Source organism: Convolutriloba macropyga, chromosome 2 (genome assembly GCF_964194025.1).
Source record: "Convolutriloba macropyga chromosome 2, txConMacr16.3, whole genome shotgun sequence".
NCBI classification, from domain to species: domain Eukaryota; kingdom Metazoa; phylum Xenacoelomorpha; order Acoela; family Convolutidae; genus Convolutriloba; species Convolutriloba macropyga.
In genome coordinates, this window is record NC_134469.1 from 18,702,130 (window position 1) to 18,718,549 (window position 16,420).

The 16,420-nt window shown below is 36.0% G+C and overlaps 2 protein-coding genes across 6 annotated transcripts in view; one reads left to right on the forward strand and one right to left on the reverse strand.

Moving 5' to 3' along the window:
- The window catches only part of LOC142357620 (uncharacterized), a 171,817-nt gene that overhangs the window by 35,617 nt on the left and 119,780 nt on the right, over positions 1-16,420 (reverse strand). The gene's annotated exons all lie outside the window — the stretch shown is intronic.
- Positions 10,267-16,420, forward strand: part of LOC142357659 (isocitrate dehydrogenase [NAD] subunit gamma, mitochondrial-like) — a 545,753-nt gene continuing 539,599 nt past the window's right edge. For both annotated transcript variants that reach the window (XM_075409218.1, XM_075409222.1), the window contains exon 1: positions 10,267-10,273. The gene's annotated coding sequence lies outside the window, so the exon portion shown is untranslated. The remainder of the gene's footprint in view (positions 10,274-16,420) is intronic.

Genomic DNA, 16,420 nt, shown 5'->3' on the forward strand with positions numbered 1-16,420 from the left:
AATTAAATTTTGAAGTAGCAACTGTTCACAAAAATGTCTGATTGGTAAAAGACAAAAGCGGAAAAGGGTAATAGGTTTATTTTTGAGGTTATAATGAATAAACAGGAGGTGCATGAAACGCAATTTTGTGTTGACAGGAAAAATAATTATTTGATCTAAACAGCGGAACCCTATGAATAGAGATATGAGTAACTAACGAAAGAGAAACAGTTTTCAGAAAGAATAATAGTGCAGAGCTGAGGAGTGTACTATTTGGAGAATTGCTCTTTATCTCAAAGTGTCGCAATTGGGAGCGATAAAACCTGAATTTCAAAAAAAGGTTTCTTCGAACTTTTAGTGGGATTGTTGAAACCCATTTGGCATTCCAGACATTTATCGAACGAAAAAAGATCTCTAAGAGCTTGAACGGGTGCAATATTGATTTTCTGATGGGGATGAAATTTTTTAAAAATTTTTTATAGTCCGGCTTATACCTTAGCTCATAAAATGTTGCAGCGAGTAAGTTCATTCGTTGGGTTAAGTTTCCTCGTTGTCATTCTTGGGAATTTGTTTTTTAGATACCGTTAAACTACGAAAACTTTGTTAGGGTCTATTTAAACCTCCAAAAAAGGCTAGTTTCTGGAAGTGAATGGTTGTCCGGTTGATTACTTGCTAGCGTCAGAAGTCTGATACTGCTTTTGTCTTAGTTTGAATAGCTTGAATAGAAGTTAGCAATGTGTAAAAAGGCGTTCAGATCATTTGATTGTTCATTTGGTGTCATAGCTAACATTACGTAAAAAGGATTAAAGTACTCCATAGTTTCGAGTTGCACAATTTTTGGTTTGGCAATTATTGTACGTTGTTTCTTAATACTTAGCTAAAGGCAAAGATCATAACACTACCACAACAGAGCTGTAATTTAGGAGTTGATCTGTAGAGAAGCTTTGAAAAGAAAACGTTGTTGTTGGATTTGAATTAACTTAGCATAACTAGAACACAGGAGAACCGCGATTAGATCAGGCGGCTTAAACTAGAGTTACTTTCAGAGAAACATTGTAGAGATAAAGAACAGTAGCTCTCAGCTTAGGGAATTTGCTTGCGAAGATTATATCCTGAACCATTTTTTGTAGAAAAAACTATTGTTAATTTTCGGTTTCTTTCAGTAAAATTGTGCCTTTCTGATATACCAATTGCCAGTTATTTGGTTACGTGAATCAATTCATTAACTCAACTTGAGTTTGTAACGGCCGACAAGAGAATATAAGAGCAATATGAGGACAGAACAGCCATCCAACAGATCTCTCAGAGCCATCAAACACCCCTTTCAATTTTGGTGCTGGTCCGTCTACAGCTAGTCAGCCTAAGCAAAAGACAAATTTCCACAGATGCCTATTGAAATGATGTTACAGATTACTATGTGCACTCTAATCAAAAAGGTTTGTTGTAGAATATTCTTTTAAAAGATGTCAGTAGTTATAAAATTTGGGAAATAAGTATGAGCTGAATATCACACTTCACAGTTTTGATTTATCAACATAACTTATACGATCTGACAAAATGTTAGATGAATGCAAATTGAATCCGATTTGTGACCCCTATAATGTCGTATGTTTTTTCGCCTTCAGGTGCAGGTGCTTTTTTAAAAATTTAACGTGCTGTATACAATTTTACATCACAACACAAAAGTTATATTTGCAGGCATAAAAGACACTGGCGGGGGTGGGGGGGCAACTAAAAAGATCACGATACTCTCTATTCCTATTGCAATAAACTATCCAGAACCAAACTGCTTTATCGCCTCGGCCAGTATGTAGTGGCAAGTTGTGTTTAATTTAAGGCACCGGCGTTTGGGAGCTTACACGCTTTATACGTTCTGAAACTTGTGAGCTTTGAAGAATAAATACCTTTATTCAAACAACCTTTAGTTCAGTATTTGTCAGATATATTGGATGAAAACAATTTGTTGTAAGACAATTGGTTGTAAATAGGATCTGTCATTATTTGGGTTTCGTATTTGGGTTTTTCGTCGGCAATCAATATAAGAAAACATAAATGCAAAAATAAGAGGAAAAAGACGGAGCCCAAATAATATCCGAATGATTATTGATTTTAAGAATTCAAGACGAGACCAAACTTAGCTCTGACTTGCTGCGCATCCATCCAAACAATTTAGTATTCCAAATGTTTGCAAATTAAAGCAAATAGCAAATGAAATATTTCAATAAAGCAAAAATAATTGATGATTTAATTTGCATGAGTTTTGATTGATTTTTTTTGAAAAACCTGCAAAATCCTAATTTCAAAAGATTCCTATAGAACGTGAGGGTACCATTAGCGTTTTTGAGGAGTTTTCAAAGATTGTGACAGCTGGCTTTTTATATCTAGGACTTCTGGCATTCTTAAATAAAGTGGGAGCAAAAATCGTAATTGGAGCCATTTTTGATTTGAAAAAGACTGATATTTGGGAAAATTAGCAGTATTTAAGAGAAAATGACTGAGAAAAATTTGATAAAGAACTATGGAAAATTTGAGTAAAAACAAACAAAAGAGTTTCAACTACTATTCACAAAAAAGCCTCGATAACTCCCTGTAAAAAACGAATACCAGAGTAATTGTTTTTAATGCCATATTCTAAGTTGGATCGGCTCTCTAATTATACCACTCTCAATTTTCTGCGACAAATTTATTGATCGACTAAACTTGAGTTAATAAAAATATCAATTGAGTGTAGAGTCCCTCCCCCACAAGTGTTCGGGAACAAAAACGTTACCTTTCTCAGTTCTTTAAACCGTAGACTAACGAGTAAAAAACGATCTTACATCAATCGGATCTTTTCCGTTTCAGCCCTATCTCATTGGGAGCATATTTTTGCGAACCCCAGACGCATAGGCCATATCTTTTATAATGGTTTAATAAGTGCAATTGCTATGTATCGGGGGCTGCATAACTTGAGCGGCACAATTGGAAAAGACCCGAATAAGTAATTAAGCTCTGTAAATTTTTAAATTAAAATTAACAAAATATTTTTCGATTCGGAAAATTGACGTTCTTTGAATTGAAAAATCCTAAACTAACTGACATTTTGCCTCCTAAATATAACAAGGCTTTCCTTGTTTCCGTTGGAAACGAACGATTTAAGAACAGCATTTAAAAAAATGATAAAACTCATCTATTTATAGAGCTTATTGTTAGCGTGTGAAGCAAAACAAAAATATAAAAAGAAAATAAATGCAAAAAATAAACAAAATGCCCAATTAAAAGAAACAAAAGTTATCAATAAAAAACATTTCAGAAATTTTGCTCATTTGATAAATAAAACTAAAAGCACTCGGCAAGCAATGAAAAAACTTTGTGGTTAGCGACAAATTTATAAGAAGACTCAATAAAATATTTGTAAAGAATTTTGCCCAGCCAAATGGTTCTTTTTGTCCCAGCCAAATGGTTCTTTATTCGATGAGGAGTTTACAGCAATTTTCTGTTTTTTTCGATTGAAAAAACCGTTTCTGAGGTAATTGTTTCTGAGAAAACAATTTGATATTTTCTCCATTTTTCTAAATACAAGTTTGTCTTATATTGGCCGTACTTGTCATGAAAAATTATATACGAAGCAAGACAGGAAATTAAAGCGGTCGTATTTTTACAAATTTAAAACAGCATTTTTCCGACGATTTGCGAAAACAGGACTTAAAAAGAATCTGCCGATTTTTCCCTCATTTTCAATAACTTTCACATACACAACTATCTACAAATTGTGAAAACCCACGAAGAAAAAATTGTGATCCCCAAAAAAATCATATACAATCTACATAACTTTTTCAGAAGATTTTGTAAAAACAATTGGCTGCAAAAAAGCTAATATTATATATAACTAAAAAAGAAGCAGCATAGTATGAAAAAAAATTGCTCGGGTGAGAAATTATCCGTAGTAGAAAACAGTTATACCGCATTGCAAATTCTAATTAAAATAAATTTTATAGTTATGGTTATTTATAGTGAGTGCAACAACCCCCTTGTAAACGGTTTGCTTGTTCCATGAATTATGCATGATTTCCGAAACACCTTTTTTGATCTGAATTAAATTGTATTGCAGACAAACAAACAAGAAGCACTGAACAAAGAGTTTCTTGAAAATTTCTTTCACGAATCTAGTGAAAAAAAGTTGTTCAGTTCCTTACTATCTGGTATGGGAGAACTCAAGTTCACTTTGCCAAAGTCCATATTCATTTTCGGACAAGATTTAACAATCTTATTTTATTTTAGACTTCATTTAACCAAGAGCTTTTGCAAATTATAGCAAAAAGCTGATTGCAACACTCAAAAATTATCTGTAATTTAGCCAACAGATAATAGTTCTTCCAGAATCAACTGTCTAGAGCAATAAAGGATTGCAACAACATTCGACTTGATTTACGCATGATGGCAAAAATGTGCAGTCGTGAAACAATTTAATTCCCGGGTCGAGGTTTGGCGGTGAATTTTCGTAAGAAATGCGGTGAATTGCTGTGAAAAAAAAAATTTCACCGCGTATTTCTTACATCTTTTTGCGGTGAATGCGTTGAATCGCGGTGAATTATTTATGTTCACCGCGTTTTCAGTGTTCTTACAAAACAGAAGCGTCACCACACGGGTACGAACCTCTGACCTCCTGCATGCCTTCCACTGCTTAGTCCACTGCGCCAACTGTCACTTAAATATTTCAAATTCCTTGTGAACTTAAATCAGGTTGAGTAAACTTTTGAAATCATATGCGGTGAATTTTTGTAAGAAATACGGTGAATTTTGCGGTGAATTTTTGTAAGAAATGCGGTGAAATGTGGTGAATTATTTTTTTTCACCGCATTAACCGCTTTCACCGCATTTCTTACATTATTTTGCCACAAAAGTCGATGCGGTAAATTTTTATAAGAAATGCGGTGAATTTTGCGATGATTTTTTGTAAGAAATGCGGTCAATTGCGGTGACATAATTATTTTTACCGCATTCACCGCAATCACCGCTTTTCTTACAAAAATTCATCGCATTCAACGCATTTCTTACAAAAATTTACCCAATAACCTCAACCCGGATTTGACGCCATTAACTAGAGAAAATTCATGCAGAGAGAACTATTCTTCGTTTTTATTGTACAATTTGACGCACTTGTAACTTAAAAATCATATCGAATTTAAAAAAGTCAAAACAATTCAAAACATCTAGTCCTTGTGAAATGTTTTTTCAAGCAAAATATACTTTTACGAAAAAAAGCGGTGATATTTCTCTTGACCTCGCTAAATTTCTCCAGAGTAGTTTTGTTTGGTCACATTTACCTGAATAGTTTTTAAAATAAAATGTGAAGCAAAATTTGCATAGAATTTTTAGAATCATGTTTATTGCTTAAGGATGCTGACACTAATTGTTCACAATTTTAGCGTTCAAATTTCATTATAATTGTCTACGCAACTGAAAAAATGTAAAGAAGCAGAAAAGTTACGCAAATACGAAATTTCAAAGTGACATTAATGGCCGATTTTATAATCAAGTTGCGGTTTTTGGATTTTATGGCAAAGACCTATAAATTGAGCATAGAGAAAGAATTCTCTGGTTGAAAAATTGTTTTTTTTCGGCAAACTTTTGGAATAAAAAGCAAAATTTTCAGGTACTTTAAAGTATCATCCAAATTTTTGGTGCTCAACTGATTGTTCTCAGTTGATTTTATAGGTTTACAGCCAGAGGCTTCGAACCAATTTTGAATCAGCAGCCACAGTCACAATCACGCAATTCTCATGGCTAGAAATTCACAAAATAATTGGCACAGACAAAGATTTTTTCCTCAGAGCTTGTCTGCAAAAATTTTGTCGTCTTCTGAATGTCTGCTAGGCACAACAGTGAGGTGAGTCTGTCGCCGAGAAGACCAATCAAATAAAATAGGCAGAAGGTTTTGAATTGGTGAAGCAAGCGTTACTTTTTTACTCTGCTATTTCCCCCTCTTCCACTCTTGTATGCTGTTGCAAAGTAGATTGACTTGAAATAAGTTATTTCACAATGGGGCTCGTAATATCAATTATAGTAATATGGATAACACAGTTTGAATATTACTTGCGCATCAATGGAAAGTACACATTTAAGACAATTTATAATAGTAATAATAAAAACAATATCCATGGCTCACTTCCCAATTGAACTAAATCAAAATCGCTCACAGTATCCCTTTTGGTATTGCAATTACAAATTTCCAAAGATAAGTAATTCTCTTAATCTCTTCTTTGCTTTTCACACTATCTTTTAAAGCTTAGTCCCACTAAACCAACTTCTTTCTCTCGCTTGTGCGAAGATCTCTGCTGTGTCTAAACCTGAAGTTCTCCCAAAATTCTCCAACGTCTGCTCAAATTTCTCTGTTTCACTTCAATATATACTCAACCAATACGCTCTTATCTAAAGAAAACAAACACTAATCTTTTAAAGAAAAATTGCAACTTACACTTGAAATCTGTCACATTCTGTAGGAGGGCTTTGTTTGCCATGCAAACAAAAATCAATATCAAAATATGCTTTGTTATTCAACTGCTACACGAACTTTGGACTCTTATGTAAACAAACCCACTTCGTTTTATCTCATATTTGCACTTGACATATCAATCAGTGTTTGCTAAGTAAACATTGAAGGTTGCCCTGAAAAGTTCGTATTCCTCACATTTCCGCTTTCAAATTAGCTAGCTGCAATCAATCCTTGTCAAAACTTGTCAAATATCATGTGTTGGATAAATAACGAAATTCAAACCTAAAGCTAAGATCAATTGTTATTTCAAATTTTGAAACCTTTTTATGTAGTTCTCTTTAATGATACAAGCCGATGAGACAATTTGTCCAAAAAACCTGAAAATGCGGTGAATTTATGTAAGAAACACGGTGAATTTCGCGGTGAATTTTTGTAAGAAATGCGGTGAAATATTGTGAATTATTTTTTTTCACCGATTTCACCGCTTTCAGCCCATTTCTTACATTATTTTGCGACAAAAAACGATGCGATGAGTTTTTTCGAAGAAATGCGGTGAACTGCGGCAAAATATTTATTTTTACCGCAATCACCGCTATCACCGCATTTCTTACAAAAATTTACCGAAGTCACCGCATTTCTTACAAAAATTTACCAAATAATCTCGACCCGGGTTTGACGCCATTAACTAGAGAATGTTAATGCAGAGAGAACTATTCTTTGTTTTTAATGTACAGTTTGATGCACTTGTAACTTTAAAATCATATCGAAATTAAAAAAGTCAAAACAATTCAAAACATCTAATCCTTGTGAATTGTTTTTTCAAGCAAAAAATACTTTTTTAAAAAAATGTGGTGATATTTCTCTTGACCTCGCTAAAATTCTCCATAGTAGTTTTGTTTGGTCACATTTACCTGAATAGTTTTTAAAATAAAATGTGAAGCAAAATTTGCATAGAATTTTTAGAATCATGTTTATTGCTTAAGGATGCTGACACTAATTGTTCACAATTTTAGCGTTCAAATTTCATTATAATTGTCTACGCAACTGAAAAAATGTAAAGAAGCAGAAAAGTTACGCAAATACGAAATTTCAAAGTGACATTAATGGCCGATTTTATAATCAAGTTGCGGTTTTTGGATTTTATGGCAAAGACCTATAAATTGAGCATAGAGAAAGAATTCTCTGGTTGAAAAATTGTTTTTTTTCGGCAAACTTTTGGAATAAAAAGCAAAATTTTCAGGTACTTTAAAGTATCATCCAAATTTTTGGTGCTCAACTGATTGTTCTCAGTTGATTTTATAGGTTTACAGCCAGAGGCTTCGAACCAATTTTGAATCAGCAGCCACAGTCACAATCACGCAATTCTCATGGCTAGAAATTCACAAAATAATTGGCACAGACAAAGATTTTTTCCTCAGAGCTTGTCTGCAAAAATTTTGTCGTCTTCTGAATGTCTGCTAGGCACAACAGTGAGGTGAGTCTGTCGCCGAGAAGACCAATCAAATAAAATAGGCAGAAGGTTTTGAATTGGTGAAGCAAGCGTTACTTTTTTACTCTGCTATTTCCCCCTCTTCCACTCTTGTATGCTGTTGCAAAGTAGATTGACTTGAAATAAGTTATTTCACAATGGGGCTCGTAATATCAATTATAGTAATATGGATAACACAGTTTGAATATTACTTGCGCATCAATGGAAAGTACACATTTAAGACAATTTATAATAGTAATAATAAAAACAATATCCATGGTTCACTTACCAATTGAAATAAATCAAAACCGCTAACAGTATCCCAACTGGCATTGCAAATACAAACTTCCAAAGATAAGTATCACTCTTAATCTCTTCTTTGCTTTTCACACTATCTTTTAAAGCTTAGTCCCACTAAACCAACTACTTTCTCTCGCTTGTGCGAAAATCTCTGCTGTGTCCAAACTTGAAGTTCTCCCAAAATTCTCCAACGTCTACTCAAATTTCTTTGTGTCACTTCAATATATACTCAACCAATACGCTCTTATCTTAAGCAAACAAACACTAATCTCCTAATTAAACATTGCAGCTAACACTTGAAATCTGTCACATTCTGTAGGAGGGCTTTGTTTGCCATGCAAACAAAAATCAATATCAAAATATGCTTTGTCATTCAACTGCTACCAAACAATTGATCAAATTTCTCCTTATCTTAAATACACGAATTTTGGACTCTTATGTAAATAAACCCACTTCGCTTTATCTCATATTTGCACTGTGACATATCAATCAGTGTTTGCTTAGTAAACATTGAACGTTGCCCTGAAAAGTTCTTATTCCTCAAATTTCCGCTATCAAATTGAGCTTTGGGAAAGAATTCTCTGGCTGAAAAATTGTTCTTTTTGGCAAACTTTTGGAATGAAAAACAAAAAATTCAGGTACCTAACAGATTCATCTAAACTTTTGGTGCTCAGCTGATTGTTCTCAGTTGGTTGTGTAGGTGTACAGCCAGAGGCTTCAAAGCAATTTCGAATCAGCAGCCATACTCAGAATCACGCAATTCTCATGGCTAGAAACTTAGAAATTTTTGGCACAGACGAAGATTCTTTCCTCGCAACTCGTCTTCAAAATTTTGTCGTCTTCTGAATTTCTGCTAGGCACAACAGTGAGGTGACTCTCCCGCCCCGAAGACCGATCAAATAAAATAGAACGAAGGTTTTGAATTGGTGAAGCAAGCGTTGCTTTGTTACTCTGCAAAATAGATTGACTTGAAATAAGTTAATTCACAATGGGGCTCGTAGTATCAGTTCTAGTAATATGTATAACACAGTTTCAATATTACTTGTGCATCAATGGAAAGTACAAGTTTAAAACGATTTATATTAGTAATAATAAAAACAATATCCAAGGTTCACTTCCCAATTGAACTAAATTGAACGCTCACAGTATCCCAACTGGTATTGCAGTAACAAACTTCCAAAGATATATCTCACTCTTAATCTCTTTTTTGCTTTTCACACTATCTTTTGAAGCTTAGTCCCACTAAACTAACTACTTTCTCTCGCTTGTGCGAAAATCTCTGCTGTGTCCAAACTTGAAGTTCTCCCAAAATTCTTCAAGGTCTGCTCAAATTTCTCTGTGTCACTTCAAAATATACTCAAACAATACGCTCTTATCTTAAGCAAACAAACACTAATCTCTTAATTAAACATTGCAACTTAAACTTGAAATCTGTCATATTCTGTAGGAGGGCTTTGTCTGCCATGCAAACAAAAATCAACATCAAAATATGCTTTGTCCTTCAACTGCTACCAAACAGTTGATCAAATTTCTCCTTATCTTAAGTACACGAACTTTGAACTCTTATGTAAACAAAACCCACTTCGCTTTATATCCTATTTGCACTTGACATATCAATCAGTGTTTGCTTAGTAAACATTGAACGTTGCCCTGAAAAGTTCTTATTCCTCAAATTTCCGCTTGCAAATTAGCTAGCTGCAATCAATCCCTGTCCAAACTTGTCAAAAGTTATGTGTTGAATAAATAACGAAACTCAAACCCTATAGCTAAGAGCAATTTTTATTTCCAATATTGAAACCATTTCATGTAGGCCTCTGTAATTATACGAGCCGATGAGACCATTTTTCCTAAAAACCTGAAAATTTTACATTTTACATACATCTAGGGGTCATCCAATGGCCACCCGTCCCAAATGAGGGGTCAAGCTGATGAAACTAATTATTGCCATGGAAAGTTCTCTCATAATTGCAATTACCTACAAAATTTTATAAACTAACTCTCAACTTTTCATCGACCTCGCGGATGACCCCAATATTCCAAACTTATTAAATCGCGAAGTAGAAACCAAAACGTCCTCAAGTAAATTTTTCTAGTAAATATAGGGTGCCACCAACATGCCTGCCAAGTTTCTCGACCAACGGATCAGCCGTTGCGAGTTGTTTGCAATTTGAAAAACTTTAAGGAATCGTGTCGCCCAAAAACCGAAAAATTAGAGTTCGGAAAAAATGACCGGGTGGGCATTTTTTGTCACTAACTAACTCAGGTTATCGTATTTTTATCATTCCAAAGTCATTCGCCTGCTAAAAAAGACCAATATCAAGTTTTCGGCACTCGGGTTATCCCGAAACACCGACTTCTGGTCGCACCCGGAAGTTTTAAAAAGCACCAATAAAAGCCCTTGAAAAGTTACACTAACCCACCAAAAATCACAAGGCTGCTACCAATACTCCACGAGCAATTCAAAGTTTTACATCCCGCAGCACGGCCGTGCGCTAGTCCCGTGCAGGTTGGTTTGGGGTCAAATCTGACATTAAGATTGGATTCCGGATTCCTCGTACCCAAATTAGTCTATCCTTCAACTTTCAGGACGTTCCGATTTCGTCTTTTTGAATAATTACTATTTCAATTTAAGTGCTAACGATCTTCCTGCAAAAACAGTCTATTTACCGCAGAATACCCACAAAGTTATACTAACCCTTTTTCTATGATCATCTTACACATTAATCTAAATCTTATGCCAATTGCAATCTATAATTAGCCTTATATCATACTCAAACAGTCATTTTTGCATTCAAAATATCGAAAACCTTCAAATCACACCACTTCCAGTGCTAATAACTTGGGGTTGGGTGGTCGGATTGGCCCAAAATTATACCAGCCTGAGAGAACCATTGGGTGTACCTGACATTAAAATTTGGTAAGCGTACACTGAATATAATCTCCAAGAGGGGGGGGGGTGGTTTTGATCTGCCAGGTGGTATTCTCAAGAACTGATAAGTTGCCTTTTTATTTAAATTAAATCAACAAAACTTTACTTAACTAACTCAAATCGAAAAGGTGTAACCGGCCGCACATCCCTATTAAATATGAAAAAACATTAGGCGAACATCCCCACAAACTATCAGAGTCCAATGATTATCACAGCTTAAAGAGTTGAGGTGTACCCGGTTTTGGGTGCCAATTATTCTGCAAATTCAAATCACATATTTATGTCCTGCAAATTGAAATTCCAATTTTGTTCAAAGTATCTAGTTCACTTCAAATGTTCGCTCTCTAGTCTACTTCTAAAAATAGTTCAGATCACTCATATCCGCTTTGGCCTGATGCACAAAAACAACTTTGCTTAGTAAAATGAATATTTTGACAGCTCAAAATGTTTTTGTTCATCTATTTGCTTGTTTAAGACACATCACTCAACTCTGCTCTCTGGCGCCTTCGAAACAATAACATTTTAAGAAAGAAAGTTTTTTTCTAACACCTGATTAACTTATCAAAGTTGGTCTAAATTATTGAACTTCTTAGCAGTTTTCTTTTTATCAAAATTTCCTATGTTCTTCAATTTTACTCGGCTCACAGTCGGACACATTGTTTTAATTTTAACGTGAAATCGGTTGTATTTGTATAGAATTTTTTTTCGTTTTACTTTTCTCCTTGTAAATACTTTCATGTGCGAGTGCCTGTCCAGTTAAAACAGGTGTATTATTTCCCAGGTTGAGGTCCAGACCCAAATTGACTTCTGATCAGACCCAGTCGAGCGCACACCCGAGTGTTCCCAGACCGAAATTACGGGATCTTTTTGGAAGTTCGAGCGCACTACGGTCTGATCATGGTCTGGAGATGGTCTGATCAGAGGTCAATTTGGTCTGAAAAGTCTGATCATAGGCGGATTCGAGCGCACTTGGGTCTGATCAGAGGCAATTTCGAGCGCAATTGGGTCTGATCATAGGCGGATTCGAGCGCAATTGGGTCTGATCATAAACGTCTTCGAGCACATTTGGGTCTGATCAGAGGCAACTTCGAGCGCAATTGGGTCTGATCAGAGGCGACTTCGAGCGCAATTGGTTCTGATCAGAGGCGACTTTGAACGCAGGATAATCTGATCATAACCTCATCGAGCTCACTTGGGTCTGATCAGAGGCGACTCCGAACGCAATTGGGTCTGATCAGAGGCGAATTCGAACTTTTTTCCGTTAAACTTCCGTAGTCTAAAATCTCATGAAAATCAGTGTCCGTCAACACTCAATTGGTCGCAAGCGACCATAAAAACACAAAAACACCGATAAAATCAAAGAAACATATGAGCATCGTATTTAAAAATAAAGACATCTGAATTGATTTTTTTTTTCGTTTTTGACCCAAAACATGAAAGTGTTAGTTTTTTAAGACCAAATGGACTATGGTTTATTGTTTTTGGGGTCAAAAATCTTTTATTTTAAAGCTAATTTTGCAGTAAAATCTCAACCAACGTGTGTGTGTAAGTTTGTGTGTGCGTTCGTGGGGTAACTATTTTGTCTGTGTCTGTCTGTGTGTGTGTGTGTGTCGGTGTATAATTGTGTGTGCCAAATGAGGGGTCAAGCTGATGAAAGCAATTATTGCCATGGAAAGTTCTCTCATAGTTGCAATTACCTACAAAATTTTATAAACTAACTCTCACTAGAACACGAGCAATGACCGCGCCCAATTTTCATTGACCTCCCGAATGACCCCAAAATTCCAATCTATTAAATTGCGAAGTAGAGGTCAAAAAGTCTTCAAGTAAATTTTTCTACTAAATATAGGGTTCCCCCAACATGCCTGCCAAGTTTATTGACCAACGGATCAGCCGTTGCGAGTCGTTTGCAATTTGAAATTTTTTAACGAATCGTGTCGGCCAAAAACCGAAAAATTAGAGTTCGGAAAAAGTGACCGGCCGGGTATTTTTTGTCACTAACTAACTCAGGTTATCGTATTTTTATCATTCCAAAGTCATTCGCCTGCTAAAAAAGACCAATATTAAGTTTTCGGCACTCGGGTTATCCCGAAACACCGACTTCTGGTCGCACCCGGAAGTTTTAAAAAGCACCAATAAAAGCCCTTCAAAAGTTACACTAACCCACCAAAAATAACAAGGCTGCTACCAATACTCCACGAGCAATTCAAAGTTTTACATCCCGCAGCACGGCCGTGCGCTAGTCCCGTGCAGGTTGGTTTGGGGTCAAATCTGACATTAAAATTGGATTTCGGATTCCTCGTACCCAAATTAGTCTATCCTTCAACTTTCAGTACGTTCCGATTTCATCTTTTTGAATAATTAATATTTCAATTTAAGTGCTATCTTCCTGCAAAAACAGCCTATTTACCGCAGAATACCCACAAAGTTATACTAACCCTTTTCCATGATCATCTTACACATTAATCTAAATCTTATGCCAATTGCAATCTTTAATTAGCCTTATATCACACTCAAACAGTCATTTTTGCATTCAAAATATCGAAAACTTTCAAATCACACCACTTCCAGTGCTAATAACTTGGGGTCGGGTGGTCGGATTGGCCCAAAAGGTATACCAGCCTGGGAGAACCATTGGGTGTACCTGACATTAAAATTTGTTAAGCGTCCACTGAATATAACCTCCAGGGGGGGGCGGTTTTGATCTGCCAGGTGGTATTTTCAAGAACTGATAAATTGCCTTTTTGTCTAAACTAAATCAACAAAACTTTACTTAACTAACTCAAATCGAAAAGGTGTCACATCCCTATTAAATATGGAAAACCATTAGGCGAACATTCCCACAAATTATCAGAGTCCGATGATGATCTTAACTTAAAGAAATGAGGTGTACCCGGTTTTGGGTGCAAATTATTCTGCAAATTCAAATCGCATATTTATGTCCTGCAAATTGAAATTCCAATTTTGTTCAAAGTATCTAGTTCACTTCAAATGTTCGCTCTCTAGTCTACTTCTAAAAATAGTTCAGATCACTCATATCCGCTTTGGCCTGATGCACAAAAGCAACTTTGCTTAGTAAAATGAATATTTTGACAGCTCAAAATGTTTTTGTTCATCTATTTGCTTGTTTAAGACACATCACTCAACTCTGCTCTCTGGCGCCTTCGAAACAATAACATTTTAAGAAAGAAAGTTTTTTTCTAACACCTGATTAACTTATCAAAGTTGGTCTAAATTATTGAACTTCTTAGCAGTTTTCTTTTTATCAAAATTTCCTATGTTCTTCAATTTTACTCGGCTCACAGTCGGACACATTGTTTTAATTTTAACGTGAAATCGGCTGTATTTGTATAGAATTTTTTTTCGTTTTACTTTTCTCCTTGTAAATACTTTCATGTGCGAGTGCCTGTCCAGTTAAAACAGGTGTATTATTTCCCAGGTTGAGGTCCAGACCCAAATTGACTTCTGATCAGACCCAGTCGAGCGCACACCCGAGTGTTCCCAGATCGAAATTACGGGATCTTTTTGGAAGTTCGAGCGCACTACGGTCTGATCATGGTCTGGAGATGGTCTGATCAGAGGTCAATTTGGTCTTAAAAGTCTGATCATAGGCGGATTCGAGCGCACTTGGGTCTGATCAGAGGCAATTTCGAGCGCAATTGGGTCTGATCATAGGCGGATTCGAGCGCAATTGGGTCTGATCATAAACGTCTTCGAGCACATTTGGGTCTGATCAGAGGCGACTTCGAGCGCAATTGGTTCTGATCAGAGGCGACTTTGTACGCAGGATAATCTGATCATAACCTCATCGAGCTCACTTGGGTCTGATCAGAGGCGACTCCGAGCGCAATTGGGTCTGATCAGAGGCGAATTCGAACGTTTTTCCGTTAAACTTCCGTAGTCTAAAATCTCATTGAAAACCAGTGTCCGTCAACACTCAATTGGTCGCAAGCGACCATAAAAACACAAAAACACCGATAAAATCAAAGAAACATATGAGCATCGTATTTAAAAATAAAGACATAAAAATTGATTTTTTTTCGTTTTTGACCCAAAACATGAAAGTGTTAGTTTTTTAAGACCAAATGGACTATGATTTAAGGTTTTTGGGGTCAAAAACTCTTTTTTTATAGCTAATTTTGCAGTAAAATCTCAACCAACGTGTGTGTGTAAGTTTGTGTGTGCGTTTGTGGGGTAACCGGTTTGTCTGTGTCTGTCTGTGTGTGTGAATAATTGTGTGTGTATGTGTGTGTGTGTGTTTGTGCGTGCGTGTGTGTGTTTGGGGGGGTATAGAACGTAATTATTTTTCGAGCCTACAGCACAACTGGCGAATGTTCACACTTCTGTTGATCGACAAAAACAAAATTGCAAAAGATGGCTGAACACAATTATTGTTCAATTAGGCGACACATCTAAGAATGCATTGTAGTTTCTACAAAAATCACAACTTATGATTATAGTTATTTGAAGGCACGCTCAATTTTGTCAACACAAAGCACCTCCATTTGACCTCCAGCCTTTACAACCAGCAGCTTTACTGACTACAACTACCACTAGGTTATCTTGAATATTTGGCAAACAGCCTCCACGACATGTAATTTTATGGTCAAGAAAGTTGGAAGTCTTCGACAATGTAAGTGTTGTGGGTAAAGGACGGGAGGGCTGACGATGGCGATTTTGAGTGTTTTTGATCAGAGTGGTCAGCTGGGGAGATGGTCTCGACTGAGTCTGATCAGAGGCTACTTGGGTCTGAAATTGGGTCTGATCATAGTCTGATTAAGGTCTGGACAATGATCTGGATTTGAGCGCAATTGGGTCTGATCAGAGGCGACTTCGAGCGCAATTGTGTCTGATCAGAGGCGACTTTGAACGCAGGATAGTCTGATCATAACCTCATCGAGCGCACTTGGGTCTGATCAGAGGCGACTCCGAGCGCAATTGGGTCTCATCAGAGGCGAATTGGATTGCTTTTCAGATGAACTTCCGTAGTCTAAAATCTCATTGAAAATCAGGGTCCGTCACCAGTCAATTGGTCGCAAGCGACCATAAAAACACAAAAACACCGATAAAATCAAAGAAACATATGAGCATCGTATTTAAAAATAAAGACATCAGAATTGATTTTTTTTCGTTTCTGACCCAAAACATGAAAGTGTTAGTTTTTTAAGACCAAATGGACTATGATTTAAGGTTTTTGGGGTCAGAAAGCTCTTATTTTATAGTTAATTTTGCAGTAAAATCTCAACCAACGTGTGTGTGTAAGTTTGTG